This window comes from Eubalaena glacialis, chromosome 10, assembly GCF_028564815.1.
Source record: "Eubalaena glacialis isolate mEubGla1 chromosome 10, mEubGla1.1.hap2.+ XY, whole genome shotgun sequence".
Classification (NCBI taxonomy): domain Eukaryota; kingdom Metazoa; phylum Chordata; class Mammalia; order Artiodactyla; family Balaenidae; genus Eubalaena; species Eubalaena glacialis.
In genome coordinates this window covers 89,236,510-89,255,489 of record NC_083725.1, presented here as the reverse complement: position 1 = coordinate 89,255,489, position 18,980 = coordinate 89,236,510, and positions in this window count along the sequence as shown.

The following is an 18,980-nucleotide window of genomic DNA, read 5'->3' as shown; positions in this document are numbered from 1 at the left end:
TGATTTTTGTCAAATGCTTCTTCTGCATCAAATGATATGATCATGCATTTTTTCCCTTAATCTATTAATAGAGCCAGGTATGTTGATTAATTTTCAAGTATTGAACCAAGCATTGAATCCCTGGAATAAATTCCACTTGGTGATGTCGTGTAATTGTTTTTATATATTGTTAAGTTCTATTTCCTAATATTTTGATAAGAATTTGTGTGTCAATATTCATGAAGTATTTAGTTTTTTTATTTGTTATTTGTTTTTTTGTACAGTATCTGGTTTCAGTCTCAGTGTAATACTTGCCTCATAATTTGAATTAGAGTGTGTTCTCTCTTTCTTCTGTATTCTGACAGTGATTTTATAAAATGAGCATTGATTCTCCTTTAAATGTTTGGTAGAATTCTCCAGTGAAACCATTTGGGACTAAAAGTTTACATTTCAGGAACTTTTAAATTATGAATTAAATTTCTTTAAAGGTTCTATGTTTATTTAGATTGTCATTTCATCTTGACAGAGATTTGGTAGCTTCTGGTTTTGAGGACTTAGTTCATTTTTTCAAATTTTGCAAATTTATGAGCATAAAGTGGTTTATAGTATTCCCTTATTATCTTCTAAATGATTCAGGCTCAGTAGTTATATGCCCCATTTCATCTGTGATAATGGTGATCTGTTTCTTCGGTGACATATTTTTTAATATTTTTTTTTGAATTTAACTATGACATTGTATTTGAGGTAAGCTTCTTGTATTATAGAAAGCATATAGTTATATCATTTTCTCTTTTATTTTCTGTTTAGTCTTCTAGTCTGCAATTTGTATATGTAGATCATTTATATTTAATGCAATTATTGATGAGTTGGAACTTAAGTCTTGCAATTTATTATTTGTGTTTTTGTTTTCTCTGGTTCTTGTTTCTTTTCTTCATGTGGGTAACTTGAGCGTTTTTAGTATCCCATCTTTCTATATTTGTAACATTGTTTATTATATTGCTTTGTATAGTTTTCTTCGTGATGTCCTAGGTATTACAATATACGTGCATAACTTATTGCTGTCTACTAAACAACATTGTATCACTGCAAGTGAAATGTAGATCATTTCTGCTCTTTAGGTTTCTTTACTCTCCTAAGTTTATAAATGCAATTATACTGCGTATTTCCTCTCCATTTACTGAGTACCACTTGACAGTGTTCTCATTTGGGTTTCAAACATAAAGTCTGATTTTTAAAAATTTGTGAAGAGGATAGTATTTACCATTATTCTATAAATTCTATTGTTTCTCCTTTTTCTGGAATTCTAAGACTTCTGCAATTATTGCCCTTCTTTTTGGAGAACATTCTTTTATCATTTTTTTAAGAGGAAGTCTGTTGGTGACACATTCTCTTAGTTTTCTTCCTCTGAGAAGTATTTATTCCCTCTTCATTCCTAAGGATATTTTCATTAGCCATAGAATTCAGGTTGACAGTTTTTTTTTCTTTTATCACTTGAAAAATGTCATATCACCTCCTCTAGCTTCCATGGTTTCACATGAAAACTGTTCCCCTATACATAATGGACATTATCTCTCATTGCTTTCAATGTGTTTTCCTTGTTTTTAATTTTCAGGAGTTTAATCATGATGTGTATTAGCGTGAATACTTGTGGGCTTATCCTGTTTTCAATAGACTCAGCTTTCTTAATTTAGAAGTTTATGTCCTTCATTGAATTTGAGAAATTTTTAGCCGTTACTTTTCAATTTTTTTTCAGCTTTACTCTCTGTTTCCTCTCTTTCTAGGATTTGGATAACACAAATTTTGGGATTATTCATTATCTTCCTACAGATCTTGAAAGCTTTGTTCCCTTCTTTTTTGTGTATAGTTTTTCCTCTCTTGTTCATATGGGTAATTTCTATTGTTTTGTCTTCAAGTACACTGATTCTTTCCTCTGTCCTATTTATTCTGCTATTGAGCCTCTTCACTTTAATTTTCTGTATTGCATTTTTCAGTGTTATAATATCCATTTGGTTCTATTTTGTATCTTTATTGCTTTGGTAGATTCTCTCTCTCTCTCTGTCTCTTAATTTGTTTCAAGATTATTTGTAATTGGTTTTAAAACAGTTAATGGTGGTTACTTTAAAATCATTGCTAGATAATTCCAATCTCTGATTTATCTCTATATTAGTAAGCACTGATTGCTTTTGACTCATTCAAATTGTGAATTTCCTGATTCTTGGCATGATTAATATTTTTTAATTTAGTTCTGCACATTTTGGTTATTATTCTAGAAGACTTTATGTTATATTTAAATCTTTTACTTTAGCAGATAGCCAGCCTGAGGTTTGCATGCAGAATTTGTTCTATTTTTATGGGCTGTGGTTCCAGTAACAATTTAGTTTTTTGAGCTTTTATAATACTTTTGGTCTCACTTTTTTTGTGTGTCCTTGGAGTTAATGCTAATTCTTGTTTATGCCGCCTGCTAGCCCCTGCTGATGCTGCCTGCAGGGGCAGAAGGTATTTTTTCCTGCTTGGCTGCCTGATGCCTCTAGGTGAGGGATGGGAGGTGAGGGATCCTGTGGCCCATCTGAATAGAGAGCACTTCCTTGGTCCACTTCACTGGACCCCCCTTTGCCATGCCACAGGGCTGCCTGGTTTCTCTAGGTGGGAGACGGAGGACCCTTTCCCTTGACTCCACATAGGGACAAAGAAGACTCCCTAGTCCTGGCTTATTCATGTTGGTTCAACCCCAGAAGAAGTCTATCGCTCCTGTAGGCTGAGAGTGCTCCCAAAGCCAAGACATTTGTTTTTTTTAGGGATCACCTGCTAGTATGTGGTTTTCTTCACGTTTTCAGTGGGACTTCCTTACGATCCATAGTGAAGGGGTTTCTTCTTCTGCTTTGTTAGAGTTCAGGAAACAGTGGGTCTACATTATATTCTGAAGCAGAATGGAGGTCATGAGATAGTGTTCTTCCAGTCCTGTGATCCCTAGTTCATCCTCTTTTTTAAACATTTGTCAGCATTATACTTTGTTTGCCTGTTGTTTTATTTCCAAGTTTTATAGTGTTATTAGGGGAGAACTGGAAAGAGACAAGTCTATGCCATCTTGCTGAGACTAGAAGTTTATATTCCTTGTTAGTTATTTTTGTACTTCTCAGAAATAAAATCAATACAGGCATACCTCAGAGATATTGTGGGTTCAGTTCCAAACCACCACAACAAAGCAAATATTGCAATAAAGCAAGTCACACATTTTTTTGGTTTCCCAGTATATATAAAAGTTATGTTTCTACTATACTCTAGACTATTAAGTGTGCAATAGCACTATATCTAAAAAACAGTGTACATACCTTAATTAAAAACTACTTTATTGCTAAAAAAAAAAAGCTAACCATCATCTCGGCCTTCAGCGAATTGTAATCTTTTTGCTTGTGGAGGGTCTCGTCTTAATGTTGATGCTGCTGACTGATCAGGGTGGTGGTTGCTGAAGGTTGGGGTGGCTGTGGCAGTTTCTTAAAATAAGACGACAATGAAGTTTGCTGCATCGATTGACTCTTAATTTTATGAAGTTTCTCTGGAGCATGCAACGCCATTTAATAGCATTTGACCCACAGAAGAACTTCTTTCAAGATTGTAGTCAATCCTCTCAAACCCTGCCATGCTTTATCAACTATGTTTATGTAATATTCTCAATCTTCTATTGTTATTTCAATAATCTTCACAGAATCTTCCCTAGGAGTAGATTCCATCTCAAGAACACTTTCTTTGCTCATCCATAAGAAGCAACTCCTCATCTATTCAAGTTTTATCATGAGATCACAGCAGTTCAGTCACATCTTCTGGCTCCTCTTCTAGTTCTCTTGACATTTCTACTACATCTGCAGTTACTTCCTCTGCTGAAGTCTTGAAACTTTCAGAGTCATCCATGAGGGTTGGAATCAACTTCTTCCAGACTTCTGTTAATGTTGATATTTTGACCTCTAACCATGAATCTCAAATGTTCTTAATGGAATCTAGAATGATGAATCCTTTCCAGAAAGTTTCAATTTGCCAGATCTATCAGAGGAATCAGCTATAGCCTTACAAAATGTATTTCTTAAATGATAAGACTTGAAAATTGAAATTACTCTTTAATCCATGGGCTGCAGAATAGACATTGTGTTGACAGGCATGAAAACAACACTAATCCCATTGTACATCTCCATCAGAGCTCTTGGGTGACCAAGTTCATTGTCAATGAGCAGTCATATTTTGAAAGGAATGTTTTTTCTAAGTGGTAGTTCTCAACAGTGGGCTTAAAATATTCAGTAAACTATGTTGTAAATAGATGTGTGGTCATCCAGGCTTTGTTGTTCCATTTATAGAGCACAGGTAGAGTAGAGTCAGCATAATTCTTAAGGGCCGTAGGATTTTCAGAATGGTAAATAAACATTGGCTTCAACTTCAAGTAACTGGCTGCATTAGCCCCTTACAAGAAAGTCAGCCTATCCTTTGAAGCTTGAAGCCAGGCATTGGCTTTTCCTCTCTAGCTATGGCAGCCCTAGATGGCCCCTTCTTCCAATATAAGGCTGTTTCATCTACATTGAAAATCTATTGTTTGGTGTAGCCACCTTCCTTAATTATCTTAGCTAGGACTTTTGGATAACTTGATGCAGCTTCTACAACAGCACTTGCTGCTTCATCTTGCACTTTTAAGTTATGGAGATGGCTTCTTTCCTTAAACCTTATGAACCAACCTCTGCTAGCCCCAAACTTTGGTTCTGCAGCTTCCTCACCGCTCTCAGCCTTCCTAGAATTGAAGAGACATAGGACTTTGCTCTGGATTAGGCTTTGGCTTAAGGTAATGTTGTGACTGGTTGAATCTTCTCTCTAGACCACTCAAACTTTCTCCATATCAGCAAGAAGGCTGTTTCACTTTCTCATCATAAGTGTATTCACTGGAGTAACACTTTTAATTTCCTTCAAGAACGTTTCTTTTGCATTTGAAATTTAGCTAACTGTTTGGTGCAAGAGGCCTAGCTTTTGGCATATCTCTGCTTTTGATATGCCTTCCTCACTTAGCTTAATCATTTCTAGCTTTTGATTTAAAGTGAGAGACATATCACTTTTCCCTTCACTTGAACACTTAGAGGGCATTGTAGGGTTATTAATTGGGCTAATTTCAATATTGTGTCTCAGGAAATAAGGAGGCCCAAGGAGAGGAAGAGAGAAGGGGGAATGGCCAGTCAGTGGAGCAGTCATAACATACACATTTATCAATTAAGTTCACTGTCTTTATGGGCATTGTCTGTGACACCCCCAAAACAATAGTAGTGACATCAAATATCACTGATCACCATAATAATTATAACAATAATGAAAAAGCTTGAAATATTGTGAGAATTACCAAAACGTAATATAGAGACACCAAATGAGTAAGTGCTATTGGAAAAATGACATCAATAGACTTACTTGATACAGGATTGCCACAAACCCTCAATTTGTGGCAAAAATGGAATATCTGTGAAGCTCAATAAAGCAAAGTGCAATGAAATGAGCTATGCCTGTATAGCAAACTGAAATGATCATTATAAGCCTGAATAATTTATTAAGTGAGAAACTAAAAACTTCAAACAAAAACAAGAATAGGCTAAATTTATAACATCAGAACACCAAATTCCTCACTGGATTGAGGGAATTCTCCTTTTCTTGTAAGAAATTTTCTGCACACTTAATATTAGAACTATCGTTGGTACAGTGAGTGCCTCAAACAGTAACATTGTCAATCACCAATTATTCTCTAAGTTCCTCCCTCCCCTTAGGGATAAGCTCTTTAGAAGTTCATGATACATTGTTGTCAAGAAGTCTTTCAGGAAATATGTCTTACACTAAAAAAATGAACCAGAGTGAAAAGAAGCATAGGACTTTATGTGAAAAATGGTAAAATCAAATTTCAGCATATATGATAAAGCAAGTATAGGTAAAATGGATTCATTAATAGTTACAGGTCAATAAGAATTAGTAAAACTCAAGTCAATAGTTGGGTTATGAGTAATCATAAGCAAAGCAACTCAGTCATCTTAATGAGAAAATGTTAAACAACCGTCACCAAGTGGTGCTCATCAGTTTACATTTTCTTAACTAATAATTTATTTAAGTCATTTATTTTTTTATTTGTTTTTCTTGTTTAATATATTTATTTAGTTCAGTAGTTGTTAGTCACCAGCTATAAGTTTATTTTTCTCTGAATTCCTATGTAATTTTATCTACGTGTCCTCTGCCTGTTGTTTCAGTAGGTGCTGTGTGTATATTTTAGAACTAGTTGGTTAAAAAATAAATTAATGATACAAAAATTTTAAAACTATGGTTGCTAAAAAAAGCAACTCAGTTAAGATTCTACACTCCTGAGAGACGAGGTTCAATGTAAGTTTATCTGAAAGAACATTGTAGCCTGAACAAAAATGGTGGCAGTAGAGAAGTGGAAAATTTGAAATTTCAGTTCTAATAGGTTTGTTCTTGTTTATACCATGAGCATGTTGGGCTGGCTCTTTCCATTTAAAAAACTAGGAATACTATTTAAACGCATTTTTTCCCTACTCTTTCAATGCTTTTTAGAGAGAAAATTTAGAATAAAATCACAATGCCAATAGACCCTAATAATCCTTTACCCTTACAAACCTGTCCCCTGGAAGTCTTGTTTCTGCAAAGCATGGGACTGTTTGCTCTTACATAACAGAAAAAGATCTCACAAGATAGAGAGATAATAGATAGATAAATACATTGATAGATAAATAATAGAGTGCAAGGTTGCAGATGAAATTTTGCATGATATTTCACAGCCATCATTTAGGTATAACCATTGGACAATGTGAATATATATATATGTGTATATATACACATATATATATATGAATTTTTTAGAATAAAATCTTCTAAAGCCTAAAATACATTTGGCAAAATGCTAGTGTTTGTTAAATATAATGTGTATTATATTTTTTTGTGAATTTTTGAGTTTGAAATATTCATAGGACAGTATAGCAATAATTATAACTTTTCTCTATTTTTGTGTTTTTCTCTATCCTACACTAGACAGTTATATTCAAATGTTATCTGATGACCCATCCCATACTCTGCATCCCCATTTCAAGAGACTATCAGGGAATTTTTCCATTTCTTTTCACAAGGAAAACAAGGGCAAATCCACTGAAGGCCTTGCAGTTTATATAAACCATATTTTGCTTCTCAGAAGACCATCTATTATTCATCAGATATCTGTATGTCATTTTCTGAAATACAAGTCTTCAATATCAAAGCAGTTTGGTGAAAAAAATATTCTATTTTAAGAAGTAATTTGTTTAATTTTGGATTTGTCATTCACCATTCCTTCTTCTTGGTATCACTTAATTATTAATATTCTGTTGTTTAAAGGATGGATAGGATCACTGTGAGAAGAGATTTTTACATTATTCAGGACATGTTAAAGAAGAATAGAATTTTGTAACTTTTAAGTAGTCTATAATACTTGATTTCCTCAGTACTCTCTGGAGGAATAATAAAAAAGAAAAGAATGGGAGAATATTAGTAGAGAAGTATCTGGTTAGAAAATTATTTTTACTCTGTCAGAGTATTTAATATGTTCTTTATGAGGAAAAATGCTTAGAGCAAGTAATGGAAGTACAATAATAACATATCTCTCTGTAATAATCAAGAAGGATGTGACCAGAGTACAAGCTACTTGTCACTGTGAATAAATTAGGCTTTTTATTCACAGCATCAGAGTTTTAAGGGACCTTATATGCCCTGTCATCCAACTGCTTGATTTTCCAATCAAGGAAACTGAGCTCCAGAGCAAGTGAATAATTTTCCCAGACAAGCACCTGCAACATTCACATCTTTTATTAGACAGAATATTAATTCTTCTAGTTTTAGGAATGCTTTCTGTGCACATTTTCATTGTGTCCTCTACCACACTTCCTTGTGAAATATATATTTCACAGTGATAAAGTAAGATTTGATATCTGAAATTAAAGGTTGAAAAAATCTTATTCATGTTGTTTTTTATTTATACAAATAGAAAAATCCTGAATCTTAGAAATGTGGAAACCCATTTCAGACTGAGGTTAAAATATCAGCCCTCATCTTCTTCATGAGATTCAGAGTTGTTTTTTATTGCAGATTTTGCCAGCTATATTGCAGATATTGTTAATTATCTCTCCACCCATCTTTTAAATTCTTTCTCTCCATAGGGGTGGAGGTTAGAGGGGTTAGTATATCGAAATTGGTATATCGATTCAAATTTTTGTATTTTCTATATATGGACCTAATATAGGACCAATACATAGGACTAATATGTGACCAATATAATATCATTTATATGTTTTAAATTATATATTTTTAATATATATATTTTGCTATATATTTATAGCAATATATATTCAATATATATTTTGCTTCCTATTGCTTCACTCAGTGTTGTGTAATCCAAATCTGGTTCATTCATTTTACCTAATGAATAGAATTTTATTATATCACTGCACATAACTAAATTACCCCATTCCTCTTTTCAGGGACATTTCAGTTTCTAATTTTTGGATAATATACACTTTGTTGTACCAAACATTCATCTGCACATTGTGAAAGAAGTATTGTATCAGGCAGAGTTACACAAAGAAAATGTTATTGAACTCTATACAATGTAGAAGATAGATTGAATTCAACTCTACTGAAACAAAAGGTGGGAGCGATTTTAAGCACTTGGGTGAGCTAATGGAAAAATACTAGAGAAGTTAGGGGGTGCATGGTCAATGGGGTATGTCTAGCACAATGGGTCATTTCTGAGTTTTCAATTGTTTATCTCTACTATTAGGTCATCTGTGTTGCTAATTGGCCTTATCAAAATTAGGTTCCTACCTCCTACAGAAGCTGGGAGATAGGGAGAGTATCCTCTTGATGATTATATTTTAAAAGAATGACTCCCAGGTCCTTAAGAAAGTCATCCCAGAGTTGTAAAACTGGCAAGAGAGTATGAGAAGATTTACTCAAAAGGGCAGAGAAAGAATTTACAATTGCAAGTTTTCTCAAGTAAATGCTGTAAAAAAATTTTTTTTTAAATCAGGTACCGATACTTAGGAAATCAACATTCTAATGTTTAGTCAAACTGAAGGGAATGCAAAGGCCACCTTAGTTAGCATGTTAATGGGTTTATTTCATATTTGGATATCTAAGTAAAATTGCTGTTCACTGGGTATGCATACCTTCAAATTTGGTAGATATTGCTAATTACTTATCAAAATATTTTACCAATTTTGAGTCCAATCAATAGTGTATAAATGCTAAAATTTTCTGCAATTTTTGCTAACTTTTTTTTTTTTTACTAACTAAAATTTTTTAGCATTATGCTGGCATTTTTTATTTGATACACATTTTCTTGATTTCTAGTAATATTGTCATATTTTGACATTTGACATTTCTCTTCGTTAACTGACTTTTCAAATCCTTTTCATATCCAAATTTTTCCATTAGGTTGTTTGTCTTTTTCTTTTTCTTACTTCTTTGTAGGAATTCTTTAGATAATCTCGGTAACAATCCTTTGTTCGATTAAGGTGTTAAAAACATCTTGCCCAATCTCTGATTAGTCTTTCAATTTTGCTTGGTTAATTTTACACAGTAAAAAATGTATTGATATACAGTGTAGTCAAATTTATCAATCATTTCCTCTATACCTTTTCTTCCAGAGGCATCCAAGTAATTTCTTTATATCCCAAAGTCATAAAGATCATTATTTAATAATTTCTTCTAAAAAATTTACAGTAAACCATTTGCATTGAATATTATTTTTGTTCAGAATATTCATCGTGTATATGAGATTTTTTTCCCCTCCTCACATGATATAAGCAATTTTTATGAACTCTTTATTAATGGGTGCACTATTTATTATATATTATAATGCTAACTCTTCAAACCTATGCTCTAATATATGTGTGGATTGTTTTTTCCTAGATTCCCTGTATTTTTTGTTTGCTTTCTTTGTTTATCTCTGTATAATACAACTCTGTCTTTTATATACCAGGCTTATTTACAGCCCATTGGTACAGAGTAATGTCGAAATAAGCAAAATATTTATTCTTCTGGAGTTGACATTACTGTGGAGAAAGATAAGCAATGAAAAAATGATTAATTAAAAATGTAGTGATTTAAGCTTCAGAGATAAATGAATCAAGGAAGAATTAAGAATGGAAAGATTACTTTTTTTAAAAAAATAATGGACAACACATTAATCACTGAGAGAATTATATTTAAGGAAGACAATGAAGGTGAGGAGTGAGCCATGTCTATATTTGAGGGTAAGACTAACAGAGAAATTGAAAATCAAAGAGACAAGACCTGAGGCAGGAACATGCCTCATATGTTTAGGAAACACCCAGATGGACAGTACAGCTGGAGCAGATTGAGACACCATTTGGTAGACAATTTTAACAACTTTCACTTTTACTCTAACAGAAATAGGGAGCCAGTTCAAGGCTTTTGAGAAAAAGAATGATAATTGTACTTTTGTTTTAGAAGGATTATTTTGGCCACTATGTCAACAGTAGAGAGGTAGGATACAAAAGGAGGAACAAGAAGAAAATTTAGGAAGCTATTGCAACAACCCAGGTATGAGGATGGTGCACTAACTGTCAAATAATATATACTTTAAAGGGGGTGATAAAGGTATTTTCTGGTGAATCATAAACTGGCTGGAATGAGATTGTAAAAGTAAAAATGACTAGAAGGTTTTTAGCCTGAGAATTAGAAGCATTTTCATTTTGCATCTGTTTCTTTGAAATACAAAATTATAAAACTTTATTATATATAGATGTAAATGGGCTAACTGTATAGATATAATTTTAGTTTCATTGAAAACTATTGTCCTTTTTATTTTATTTTTGAAAATCATTTTGGCAGTTCTTAGATCTTTAATCTTGCAAAGGAATTTTCGTATTAGCTTGTTAAAGTCTGGGAAACTCCTGGTGATACTTTGACCATGATTCTTTTGAATATATTAACAAGTTCACTCCTTTAGAGAGTAAAACACTAATTACGTACCTAGTAATGCATCATTCATATGGCAAATTTTATGTCTATACTGCCAAAACAGAAGTCTCTAAACTGAGATTAGTTTCAGATAATTTCCGTTTTCATTGGACTAACATTTCTAAAGATTTTTAATTAAATTTAAATTGGCATTCAAGTAAAATATATACAATTACATATTTAGCCAAGAAACTGGAAACTGTGACTTATGTTTTGTTAATCAAAACAGAAGAAAATAGCTTTTAGAATCTAACATAAAAAAAGCATTCTTTACAAAAAAGCATTCTTTACTAACAAAAGAATTTCCAATTAAAAGAATCAAAATTACCTGAGAATAAGTAATTTAAATGCTTTGAATAAGACCTCAAAAGTAGATATAATTTGATGCAATGGGCTTTATACTTAAATGTTCCCTTGTGGCCCACAGAAATAATTTCTACTTGACAAATGTAGTAATTAAGAAATATTTCACTTAATTGTTACAATTGGGATTGGGTTAGATTTTTAGATGATTTAAAATAGAGACCATAAATTGCTTGGGATAGTTACAAATTGATGTAACAAAAGAAAGCCAATGAAAATATTTTAGTCTATTTCAAATGGGACTGAAATTTTTGAAAAAATATACATAATTTCAGAGTGGAAATAATTTTAAAAACTCCTAAATTGGCCATGGTTAATATTTACTTCTCTAATTGGATATCATTTTAATTAGTATATACATAATTTAAAGATTCAGATCTTTATTGAGTACTTAAAATTACTTTTAATAAAATTAAATACCTTGTTGGTTTTCAGTCCCAAGGGAGGAAAAAGTGATTTAGTGACAAGAGGGTAGGGAATGGGTTAGTAATTATATTTTAGTTGACCAAGTCCAGTTGCCACACTTCATTTATTTTATTATCTCCATTGCTTTTGAGAAAGAGAGAGAGAGAGAGAGAGAGAGAGAAATGGAGAAGGGCATGAGGGTAGGTGGGGAACAAAGAAAGGGGAGAATAGAAAGGAGGAAGGGAAAGAAGGGGTTGGAGAGGAGAGAGAAAAAAATGAAGAAAGAATTTAACTTTTACTGGGAGCTTAATCTGAGCCAGGCCTAAATTTAAGTACTGTATATAAAACATTCAATTCTTGTGATTACACCATAAAGTAGGTAAAATAAATTCAGTAATATAGGCACAAATATGGTATGTAGAAACTTAACAAGTGGAAGAGCCGGGGTTGTAACCAAGCAGGCCACTGACACAGACTCTCCTAAATGACTCCTCTAAAATCAAAACTGCAATGAGGTACCACCTTACACCAGTCAGAATGGCCACAATTAAAAAGTCTACAAATCACAAATACTGGACAGGGTGTAGAGAAAAGGGAATCCTCCTACACTGTTGGTGGGAATGTAAATTGGTGCAGCCACTATGGAGAACAGTATGGAAGTTCCTCAAAATACTAAAAGTAGAGTTGCCATTTGATCCAGCAATCCCACTCCTGGACAAAACTATAATTCAAAAAGATGCATGCAACTCTGTTCATAACAGCACTATTCACAATAGCCAAGTCGTGGAAACAATGTAAATGTCCCTTGATAGATGAAGAGTAAAGAAGATGTGGTATGTATATACAATGGAATATTACTCAGCCATCAAAAAGAATGAAATAATGCCATTTGCAGCAACATGGATGGAACAAGTGATTATCATACTAAGTGAAGTAAACCAGAAAGAGAAGACAAATACCATATGATATCACTTATATGTGAAATCTAAAATATGACACAAATGAACTTATCCATGAACAGAAACAGACTCACAGACATAGGGAACAGACTTGTCGTTGCCAAGGGGGAAGGGGGTGGGGGAGCAATGGTTGAGAGTTTGGGACTAGTAAATGCAAACTATTATATATAGACTGGATAAACAACAAGGTCCTATTGCATAGCACAGGGAACTATATTCAATATCCTGTAATAAACCATAATGGAAAAGAAAAAATATAAATAAATAAACTAAATGACACCTCTAGATGCCTTTAATCAAGGGTGGGCCATCTCCAGCTGATCATACTTTCCAAAATTCCCTACTTCCTTACACCCTCACATAAGCATGCATTTAATTTATTTTTACGTTAAATACACTGAAGAAGACAGAATTTGTGAAACAGGGAAGGATTTCAGATTTAACATATATAAATTAATTTTTTCTACAGGCCAGACTCTGAAACAAGTTTTGTCTTGGATTGGGGAAGACTTTATCTCCTTGTCCATCACCCTTAGTCCTGAAAGCTACCCTAAATTAACTTTCAGTCCAAGCAAATGTGGTGTGCTTGCTTTCTAATCATATCTTCAAAACACTTACCATAAGGAAATTGTGGCTTCTGAACCCCTCCTTCCTACATGGACATTACATAAATGCTACTGTTTCAGGTATTCAATAACAAAGATGTTTTTAGTACATGTAGTTATATCAAACTGACACATGGCAAGTAAAACTTGATTACATCCAACTTTTTTTTCAAGAAAAAGTCTTGATTTCCCTAACACTAACAGTAGTATTAGAGACATGGGACTATTTAAATTTCTGATCACTTTAATACATATTCTAATGATAAAGAAAGCACAATATAATTCAATACAACCACTTCCTTTTTATTATCTTTTTAAATTATCAAGATGGCTACTTTTTGGGAAAAGGTTGGAAAGGAGTTAGAAAAACAGCATACCAATTTCTTAAGTGTTTATCCTGAGGACCAAGATTGAAATAAAATATGCTTTATATTTGATTATCTGTGAACGTAAGATAACACAAATTGTCCAATCAGACGTACACAATTCAGATAACTTACACAGTGTCAAACTTCACTAATAAATTTAATGAGAGGGCATTCTGAGTCCCAGGAAAAGCAGAAAATATCTATCTTAGAACTTTTCTGTCCACATAAGAATATTCTCTAGCCCATATTTTTGTTATGGCTCTCTCTGAATGTTGCAGAGCATTACTTACAGAGAATGAAGCAATTTTGGAGATGCTACATCTCCATTTTATACTCTGATAATTATATAATGTGACATTTTGTAGGGATGTATAGCACACAAATCTATACAATCCATGTTTATTTATCGGTCAATCCTGTACATATCCTATACATAAAAGATTCAACCTGCTAAAAACATTCTATACCTAAGTACTTTCCCACTAGTAATTACCAGAGTATGTCTGCCTGTAGGTCTATTATTATATTTAGTAATCATCATCCTCCCTCCCTCCCTCCTTCCCTTCCTTCCTTCCTTCCCTCCTTCCTTCCTTCCTTCCTTCCTTCCCACCCTTCCTTCTTTCCCACCCTTCCTTCCTTCCTTCCTTTTTTTCCTTTCATACTTTTATCAGTGAACCTCCACTGGAAAAGTAGGAATAGGATTTTATTTATTTATTTATTTAACATCTTTATTGGAGTATAATTACTTTACAGTGTTGTGTTAGTTTCTGCTGTATCACAACGTGAATCAGCTATACATATACATAAATACCCCATCCCCTCCCTCTTGCATCTCCCTCCCACCATCCCTATCCCACACCTATAGGTGGTCACAAAGTACTGAGCTGATCTTCCTGTGCTATGCAGCTGCTTCCAACTAGCTATCTATTTTACATTTGATAGTGTATATGTGTCCATGCCACTCTCTCACTTCATCCCACTTACCCTTCCCCCTCCCCGAGTCCTCAAGTCCATTCCCTACGTCTGCACCTTTATTCCTGTCCTGCCCCTAGGTTCTTCAGAACCTTTTTTTTTTTTTTTTAGATTCCATATATATGTGTTAGCATACGGTATTTGTTTTTCTCCTTCTGACTTACTTCACTCTGTGTGACAGACTCTAGGTCCATCCACCTCACTACAAATAATTCAATTTCATTTCTTTTTATGGCTGAGTAATATTACACTGTATATATGTGCCACATCTTCTTTATCCATTCATCTGTCGATGGACACTTAGGTTGCTTCCATGTCCTGGCTATTGTAAATAGTGCTGCAATGAACACTGTGCTACGTGACTCTTTTTGAATTATGGTTTTCTCTAGGCATGTGCCCAGTTGTGGGATTGCTGGGTCGTATGGTAGTTCTATTTTTAGTTTTTTAAAGAACCTCCATACTGTTCTCCATAGTGGCTCTATCAATTTACATTCCCACCAACAGTACAAGAGGGTTCCCTTTCCTCCACACACTCTCCAGCATTTATTGTTTGTAGACTTTTTGATGACGGCCATTCTGCAGGTGTAAGGTGATACCTCATTGTAGTTTTGATTTGCATTTCTCTAATGATTAGTGATGTTGAGCATCCTTTCATGTGTTTACTGGCAATCTGTATACCTTCTTTGGAGAAATGTCTATTTAGGTCTTCTGCCCATTTTTGGATTGGGCTGTTTGTTTTTTTGATATTGAGCTGCTTGTATAATTTGGAGATTAATCCTTTGTCAGTTGCTTTGTTTGCAAATATTTTCTCCCATTCTGAAGGTTGTCTTTATGTCTTGTTTATGGTTTCCATTGTTGTGCAAAACCTCTTAAGTTTCATTAGGTCCCATTTGTTTATTTTTGTTTTTATTTCCCTTTCTCTAGGAGATGGGTCAAAAAGGATCTTGCTGTGATTTATGTCATAGAGTGTTCTGCCTGTGTTTTCCTATAAGAGTTTTATAGTGTCTGGCCTTATATTTAAGTCTTTAATGCATTTTGAGTTTATTTTTGTGTATGGTGTTAGGGAGTGTTCTAATTACATTCTTTTACATGTAGCTGCCCAGTTTTTGCAGCACCACTTATTAAAGAGCCTGTCTTTCTCGAATGTATATTCTTGCCTCCTTTATCAGAGATAAGGTGACCATATGTGCATGGGTTTATTTCTGGGCTTTCTATCCTGTTCCATTGGTCTATATTTCTGTTTTTGTGCCAGTACCATACTGTCTTGATGACTGTAGCTTTGTAGTATAGTCTGATGTGAGGGAGCCTGATTCCTCCATCTCCGTTTTTTTCTCTCAAGATTGGTTTGGCTATTCAGGGTCTTTTGTGTTTCCATACAAATTGTGAAATATTTTTTTTGTTCTAGTTCTGTGAAGAGTGCCATTGGTAGTTTGATAGGGATTGCACTGAATCTGTAGATTGCTTTGGGTAGTATAGTCATTTTCACAACGTTGATTCTTCCATTCCAAAAACATGGTATATCTCTCCATCTGTTTGTATCATCTTTAATTTCTTTCATCAGTGTCTTATAGTTTTCTGCATACAGGTATTTTGTCTCCTTAGGTAGGTTTATTCCTACGTATTTTATTCTTTTTGTTGCAGTGGTAAATGGGAGTGTTTCCTTAATTTCTCTTTCTGATTTTTTGTTGTTAGTGTATAGGAATGCAAGAGATTTCTGTGCATTAATTTTGTATCCTGCTACTTTACCAGATTCATTGATTAGCTCTAGTAGTTTTCTGGTAGCATCTTTAGGATTCTCTATGTATAGTATCATGTCATCTGCAAACAGTGACATAATTACTTCTTCTTTTCTGATTTGGATTCCTTTTATTCCTTTTTCTTCTCTGATTGCTGTGGCTAAAACTTCCAAAAGTATGTTGAATAACAGTGGTGAGAGTGGGCAACCGTGTCTTGATCTTAGTGGAAAAGGTTTCAGTTTTTCACCATTGAGAAAGATGTTGGCTGTGGGTTTGCCATATGTGGCCTTTATTATGTTGAGGTAAGTTCCCTCTATGCCTACTTTCTGGAGGGTTTTTATCATAAATGGGTGTTGAATTTTGTGAAAAACTTTTTCTGCATCTATTATCATATCTTTTTTATCCTTCAGTTTGTTAATATGGTGTATCACATTGATTAATTTGCATATATTGAAGAATCCTTGCATTCCTGGGATAAACGCCACTTGATCATGGTGTATGATCCTTTTAATGTGCTGTTGGATTCTGTTTGCTACTACTGTGTTGAGGATTTTTGCATCTATGTTCATCAGTGATATTGGCCTGTAGTTTTCTTTTGTTGTGACATCTTTGTCTGGTTTTGGTATCAGGGTGATGGTGGCCTCGTAGAATGAGTTTGGGAGTGTTCCTCCCTCTGCTATATTTTGGAATACTTTGAGAAGGATAGGTGTTAGCTCTTCTCTAAATGTTTGATAGAATTCACCTGTGAATGCATCAGGCCCTGGGCTGTCGTTTGTTGGAAGATTTTTAATCACAGTTTCAATTTCAGTGCTTGTGATTGGTCTGTTCATATTATTTGTTTCTTCCTGGTTCAGTCTCAGAGGTTGTGCTTTTCTAAGAATTTGTCCATTTCTTCCAGGTTGTCCATTTAATTGGCATAGAGTTGCTTGTAGTAATCTCTCATGATCCTTTGTATTTCTGCAGTGTCAGTTGTTACTTCTCCTTTTTCATTTCTAATTCTATTGAGTCTTTTCCCTTTTTCTCTTGATGATTCTGGCTAATAGTTTATCAATTTTGTTTACCTTTTCAAAGAACCAGCTTTTAGTTTTATTGATCTTTTCTATGATTTCCTTCATTTCTTTTTCATTTGTTTCTCATCTGATCTTTATGATTTCTTTCCTTCTGCTAAGTTGGGGTTTTTTTTGCTGTTCTTCTTTCTCTAATTGCGTTAGGTTGTTTATTTGAGATGTTTCTTGTTTCTTGAGGTAGGATTGTATTGCTATAAACTTCCCTCTTAGAACTGCTGTTGCTGCATCCTATAGATTTTGGGTTGTTGTGTTTTCATTGTCATTTGTTTCTGGTATTTTTTGATTTCCTCTTTGATTTCTTCAGTGATCTCTTGGTTATTTAGTAGTGTATTGTTTAGCCTCCATGTGTTTGTATTTTTTACAGTTTTTTTCCTGTAATTGATATCTAGTCTCATAGCATTGTGGTCAGAAAAGATACTTGATATGATTTCAATTTTCTTAAATGTACCAAGGCCTGATTTCTGACCAAAGATATGACCTATCCTGGAGAATGTTCCATGAGCACTTGAGAAGAAAGTGTATTCTGTTGTTTTTGGATGGAATGTCCTGTAAATATCAATTAAGTCCATCTTGTTTAATGCGTCATTTAAAGGTTGTGTTTCCTTATTTATTTTCATTTTGGATGATCTGTCCATTGGTGTAAGTGGGGTGTTAGAGTCCCCTACTATGATTGTGTTACTGTCGATTTCCCCTTTTATGGCTGTTAGCATTTGCCTTATGTATTGAGGTGCTCCTATGTTGGGTACATAAATATTTACAATTGTTATGTCTTCTTCTTGGATTGATCCCTTGATTATTATGTAGTGTCCTTCCTTGTCTCTTGTAATAGTCTTTATTTTAAAGTCTATTTTGTCTGATATGAGAATTGCTACTCCAGCTTTCTTTTGATTTCCATTTGCATGGAATATCTTTTTCCATCCCCTCACTTTCAGTCTGTATGGGTCCCTAGGTCTGAAGTGGGTCTCTTGGAGAGAGCATATATACAGGTCCTGTTTTTGTATCCATTCAGCCAGTCTATGTCTTTTGGTTGGAGCATTTAATCCATTTACATTTAAGGTAATTATCGATATGTATGTTCCTATTTCCATTTTCTTAATTGTTTTGGGTTTGTTATTTTAGGTCTTTTCCTTTTCTTGTGTTTCCTGCCTAGAGAAATTCCTTTAGCATTTGTTGTAAAGCTGGTTTGGTGGTGCTGAAATCTCTTAACTTTCGCTTGTCTGTAAAGGTTTTAATTTCTCCCTCAAATCTGAATGAGATCCTTGTTGGGTAGAGCAATCGTGGTTGTAGGTTTTTCTCTTTCATCACTTTAAATATGTCCTGCCACACCCTTCTGGCTTGCAGAGTTTCTGCTGAAAGATCAGCTGTTGACCTTATGGGGATTCCCTTGTATGTTATTTGTTGCTTTTCCCTTGCTGCTTTGCATATTTTTTCTTTGTATTAAATTTTTGATAGTTTGATGATTAATATGTGTCTTGGCGTGTTTCTCCTTGGATTT